We start from the raw sequence: 6,000 nt of genomic DNA, 5'->3' as shown, positions 1-6,000 counted from the left end.
GTTTTATTACTTTATATTGTGGAATAAAATATATAGCATAACGGGTATGCTATATAGTACATATAAATTTACAAAGTATGATTAAACTAATCCCATATGGCTGTTACTATTCAATCTGAATGTCGTGGATTATAAGGAAAGTGTGAAGTTCAATGGGGAAATTTTAACAGAATATAAGAGACCTACTGGATCAGACCAAAGGCCTGTTTCCAACAGAGGCTAACCAGATGCCTCTGGGAAGCCCACAAGCAGGACATGAGGGCAATAGCTCTCTCCTGCTGTAGTTCTTAGCAACTGGCATGATGCCCCTGATACTGGAGGTAGTATATAGCTATCATGACTAATAGCCATTGATAGCCTTACCCTCCATGAATTTGTCTAGCCCTATTTTAAAGGTATTCCAAGTTGGAGGTCATCACCTCATCTTGTGGATGTGAATTCCCATACTTAAGCTATGCGCTGTGTGAAGTACTTCCTTTTGTCTGTCCTGTATCTCCCACCATTCAGCTTTATTGGGTGACCCCAGGTTCTAGCAAGAGAGGGAGAAAACAAGGGGAATAGAGGTAAGGTGGGGGGGGGGAATTGGGGAGAGCAGTTCCATTTTGTTTTTGTAGGTCTTGAAGATCTAGAGATAAGGAGTAAGGGAAATTGGCAGAGCCGAAGTCCTGAGAATGTAAATGGAGCAAGTGCATCTTCTGCACTTATTTACCTACATTTTAGATAAACAAATCACTCAAAAGCAGTTCTGTGAATGCCTGCCAGGTCCTGTAGTTGTATCACCAGTACTTTATGATAAACATTAATGAAGGCTACATAAAGATTAACAGGATCAACGGTCAGCAATTGCCTCATCTAAGTTTAGGACGGAAATGGATCAACACCACTGGACAAAAATCAGTTTGGAAAGTTGATAATTATATATAGTATCTCTGAAACAGGAAGTTCATTACTCTCAATGTTTCCCAAAACTTTACTGTATTTGGCTATATACTCTTTACTCTTTCCCTGACTTCTACCAGCTCCCCATCAGTTTCTAGCTCTGATTCTCTCATGTGGATCCAATCCACCTGCCACTGCTGCTCTTTTCTGATCATTGTTTCAGATCCCGTGTTACGGACAGCATTCGTCAGGCATTCCAAGGAGGAAAACTGTCCAGGTATTAAAGAAGTCTGTTAGTTTGCAGAATATTACTTGATCTTTTAAGCAATAAAAACACCCGATTTCCTCTGGAAAATAAGTGAACCAAAATTTATCGAGCAGCAGCGACAATGTGTACTTGATATTTCCATTAAAATTTGTCTCGTAATTATTTAGATGGATACTTCCAAATGTTTGCATTTAACAATCATAGTCATTTTTGAAGTTTTACTCATACTAGCAATCGAAATCAGCTAACCATATGCCTAACATTATCCCTCATTATTCTTAGTACTAAATGTGCCTGGCAAGATCACAAGACCTTTGCTGCACAGTCTGCAATTTTGGTCAACCTCTGGATGAAGCACATTCCTACAGTGAGGTTCAGCTATGGTGAATACCTCTGAGCTTAATTACGGTTCACAAGACCACACAGTACATTTTAGGAAGCAAATATGCTTCTACTTTCAGAAAGGTGACTCAAATATGGCACAATTTTACAGCATACATACACATGCCGTGCTCCATAAACACATTGCAAAAAAGGAGCAACTACCTGGAATATTTTCCACATGTTTATATCGACTGGTTAGGCTCATTTAATACTAAGATTAATTGGGAAATGTCATTTGTTTTTAAGAGTAGCAAGTGGACAGCATCAATTTTATTGTCACAGCTTTCATCTCTTGTTGCTGAATTAGATATATGTAAAAGGAAGATAAGAATAACCAGGCCCAATGCCAAAAGCATTTTATGCTTTATGCCAATGGCAGATAGGACTGAAAGAACATTTTGCTTTTCTCTACAGTCCATACGAACATAAGGGCCATGCTGGATTACACCAAGGGTCCATCTAGTCCAGCATTATGCTCACACAGTGGCCAATGAGCTGCGCATAGGAAACTTGCAAGCAGGATATGAGTGCAACAGCATCCTCCCGTCCATGTTCCTCAATAGTGAACATAGGCATACTGCCTCTGATATTGGAGGTAGCATATAGCCACCAGGACAAGTAGCCACTGACAGCCTTATCCATGAATTTATCTAACCCCCTTTTAAAGCCTCCAAGACATAGCGATGGCCACCAATTTGTAGTGAATTCCATAGCTTATGCACTACTTGAAGAAATACTTCATTTTATCTGCTCTGAATCTCCCACTAGTCCGCTTCATGCAATGACCCTGGGTTCTAGTATTATGAGAAAGGGAGAAAAATGTCTCCCTATCCACTTTCTCTACACCATGCATAATTTTGTACACCTCTGTCATCTTAACCCTTACCTTTTCTCCAAGCTAAATAATCCCAGCTGTAGTAACCTTCCGTCATAGGGGAGTTGGTCCAGCCCCTTGATTACTTTAGCTGCCCTTTTCTGCCCTTTTTCCAACTCTATTATATCCTTTTTTAGGTGTGGTGACCAGATCTGTACATAGTATGCCAAGTGAGGTTGTAGCATAGGTAGTATAAGGGCAGTGTTACGAAGTAGCAGCAAAAGTGGAAGTGTGAGTTATTTGTGCTTCTCATGTACAGCACTTGAAGGCAGTGCTGACGGGGAAAATGTACATCTTGTGTTCTGCTTGGAGTCTTGTCAAGTGTTTTTGCATATACAGTAGTGTCTGGTTATCAGCATCAAACTCCTTGCTCTGCCTGGAACATTGAGACTTCGTCAAATCAGTCTGTTGATGAGGCTGCACCTCTTTCAAATCCAGATCTAAATTATAGCAATTTTATTTGGAATGCATACTACTTTTTCAACAAGGAGCTGTCAAGGCAGTTTATGTAGTAAAATAGGGCAACATTAAAACATTAGAAAACACCTTAATTCTCAAGCTTCCACTACAATTTCACCTGCATCTTCTAGGCCTCAGAGGCCAGATGGTATCGGCCGTTTCAGGCTCATGGAACTCTTGGTAGAGGAGGCTGTTGGAAGTGCTGGGCATCAGTGATGCTAAGGAGTCCTCCCCCATCCTCTTGTTGGTACTGCTGTGCTGGGCCCACAGTGGCAGCCCCCACTGCCCTAGAAGTCTGTTGCTGAGCTCCAGACTCAGGTAACAATATGTTGGTCTCCTTGATCCTTGGCAGCAGTGAATCAGAATCTGAAAAATATGTCGTGCTTCTTGTAGCAGGAGACACATGCCTGTGCCTGTGCCAGGCTACCTGTAGTCTTTCAGGTATGATGCACTCATGTTACCCAAGAAAGATCTAAATAATTTGGTCCCTATGTAACTTAGAGAGCACTTCCTCCCCTGTGCACTATCCAGATATCTACAACTGTATATATGGCATCTTGATGGTAATCTGTGCACTATGTTTGGTAATGGTGCCAAGAAAAATATTCTTAGGTGATGACTTTGAAATGTTTTTGGCCATATGCTAACCCTAAGCATTTCCCCAAAACAATGCAAAACTGATTTTTACTGAGCACAATGTGGCCACAATTGCACTTGTTTGAAGTTATTTTGTTGGCAGCTTTTTAAAAAATATTTTAGCTTATTGTTCGCCACCATTAGCGTTATGGGTAAGATGGGCTAAACATTTAAAGGACAGGTGTTCTAACTGGGGTTTTGCCAGGAGCATCCTCCTGTGTGCAAATGAATGGCTGTGTGTATGTTAGAAATGTTAGGATGTAGGTAAAACCTGTAGCTGTTTGTGGCCCCTTCCCTGTCTATTTGTAGCCCCCAGGGGGAATTCCAAATACTCATTTGCAGCCTTTCCTCACATTTGTGGGAACATTTCAGGCAGGGATGTGGAATGTGTGGCCCTCCAGATGTTGGACTACAACTCCCATCATCCTTCACCATTGACTGTGCTGGCTAGGGCTGATGGGAGTTTTAATCTGACAGCATCTAGAGAGCCACATGTTCCCACCCATGACCTACGTTTTGCCAGAGACCATTATAGGAGGCTTCCTTACACTGCGTCAGACCATTGGTCCATCTACTTTGGGATTGTCTACACACTGACAGGCAGCAGCTCCAGGACTTCAGTCAGGAGTCTTTCCTGGCCCTGTCTGGGGATGCCAGGGGTTGAACCTGGGACCTTCTGCATGCAAACGTGTGCTCTACCACACACCTGGGGCTGCGATGGGGAAATGCTGATGTTGCCATGTGTGCATTGTTCTTCCTCCCCTTGGATTCAGAGACGTGTCCTGGAGTTGGCACCATTTTCTCCACAGCCAGGATATGCAGCCAACCAGCCATACTGCATATTCTCCCACCTGGGTCATTCAGTGTATGAATTGCTGGGATAATGAAAGCCCCGTGTGCAGTTGTCGGTGAACTCAAATGAGAAGTGGCGATAAGATAGAAGGAATATGTGCAGAAAGAACAAAGAAAGAAATGGGGGTGGGTGATGGGAGTGCAGACGTGGGGGACGTAGAAAGATGGAACGGGATGTAATGTAGTGCAGGGGGAAAGATCCGATTAAAGGGGGAAGTAGCTTCCCCCCCCCCGATTAAAGGGGGAAGTAGCTTCCCCCCCCCCGATTAAAGGGGGAAGTAGCTTCCCCCCCCCCGATTAAAGGGGGAAGTAGCTTCCCCCCCCCGATTAAAGGGGGAAGCAGCTTCCCCCCCCCCGATTAAAGGGGGAAGCAGCTTCCCCCCCCCCGATTAAAGGGGGAAGCAGCTTCCCCCCCCCGATTAAAGGGGGAAGCAGCTTCCCCCCCCCGATTAAAGGGGGAAGCAGCTTCCCCCCCCCGATTAAAGGGGGAAGCGGCTTCCCCCCCCCGATTAAAGGGGGAAGCAGCTTCCCCCCCCCGATTAAAGGGGGAAGCGGCTTCCCCCCCCCGATTAAAGGGGGAAGCGGCTTCCCCCCCCCGATTAAAGGGGGAAGCGGCTTCCCCCCCCCGATTAAAGGGGGAAGCAGCTTCCCCCCCCCGATTAAAGGGGGAAGCAGCTTCCCCCCCCCGATTAAAGGGGGAAGCAGCTTCCCCCCCCCCGATTAAAGGGGGAAGCAGCTTCCCCCCCCGATTAAAGGGGGAAGCAGCTTCCCCCCCCCGATTAAAGGGGGAAGCAGCTTCCCCCCCCCCGATTAAAGGGGGAAGCAGCTTCCCCCCCCCGATTAAAGGGGGAAGCAGCTTCCCCCCCCCCGATTAAAGGGGGAAGCAGCTTCCCCCCCCCCGATTAAAGGGGGAAGCAGCTTCCCCCCCCCCGATTAAAGGGGGAAGCAGCTTCCCCCCCCCGATTAAAGGGGGAAGCAGCTCCCCCCCCCCGATTAAAGGGGGAAGCAGCTCCCCCCCCCGATTAAAGGGGGAAGCAGCTCCCCCCCCCCGATTAAAGGGGGAAGCAGCTCCCCCCCCCGATTAAAGGGGGAAGCAGCTCCCCCACCCGATTAAAGGGGGAAGCAGCTCCCCCCCCCCGATTAAAGGGGGAAGCAGCTCCCCCCCCCCGATTAAAGGGGGAAGCAGCTCCCCCCCCCCGATTAAAGGGGGAAGCAGCTCCCCCCCCCCCGATTAAAGGGGGAATGTTACTCTAACTTAAATCCCATTCATTTCAGCAGGTGTACTCTAAGTAGGGCTAACATGGATACAACCCAGAGAGATCTGTGCACAGAGAAAGAAAACAAGGGAGTAAGCAATGGTGTGAAGAGAGAAACATTGTGTACTGTATGGATGCAGAGAGCTAGCTAACAGAGAGCAGTTGCTGGTGACAGAGAGCCTGATGGGGTGCAGAGAGATCTGTGATGTGTGGAAAGAAAAGAAATGGGGCGGGGGTTGTTGCTGCAGAGACCTGTGGATTGGGAAAGGAGAGAGAAAAAGGAAAGGGGGATAGCTGAGAGTACAGAGAGGTGGCTGTGGAGTGAAGAAATGGGATGGGGAGGCCAGTAGCAAAGGGCGGGGGGTGAAAAACTTGCAGTGGTGTAGAGAGAG

The 6,000-nt window shown here is 46.7% G+C and overlaps 1 protein-coding gene across 1 annotated transcript in view; it reads left to right on the top strand.

Moving 5' to 3' along the window:
- Nucleotides 1-105: 105 nt before the first annotated feature.
- The window catches only part of AIRE (autoimmune regulator), a 37,613-nt gene continuing 31,718 nt past the window's right edge, over nt 106-6,000 (top strand). The window contains exon 1 of the mRNA XM_084846830.1: nt 106-1,156. The gene's annotated coding sequence lies outside the window, so the exon portion shown is untranslated. The remainder of the gene's footprint in view (nt 1,157-6,000) is intronic.

The sequence above is a fragment of the Heloderma suspectum genome, chromosome 3 (genome assembly GCF_057233095.1).
Source record: "Heloderma suspectum isolate Gila_16-S chromosome 3, 16-S_ref, whole genome shotgun sequence".
Classification (NCBI taxonomy): Eukaryota; Metazoa; Chordata; class Lepidosauria; order Squamata; family Helodermatidae; genus Heloderma; species Heloderma suspectum.
This window is presented reverse-complemented; position numbering and strand designations above follow the sequence as displayed.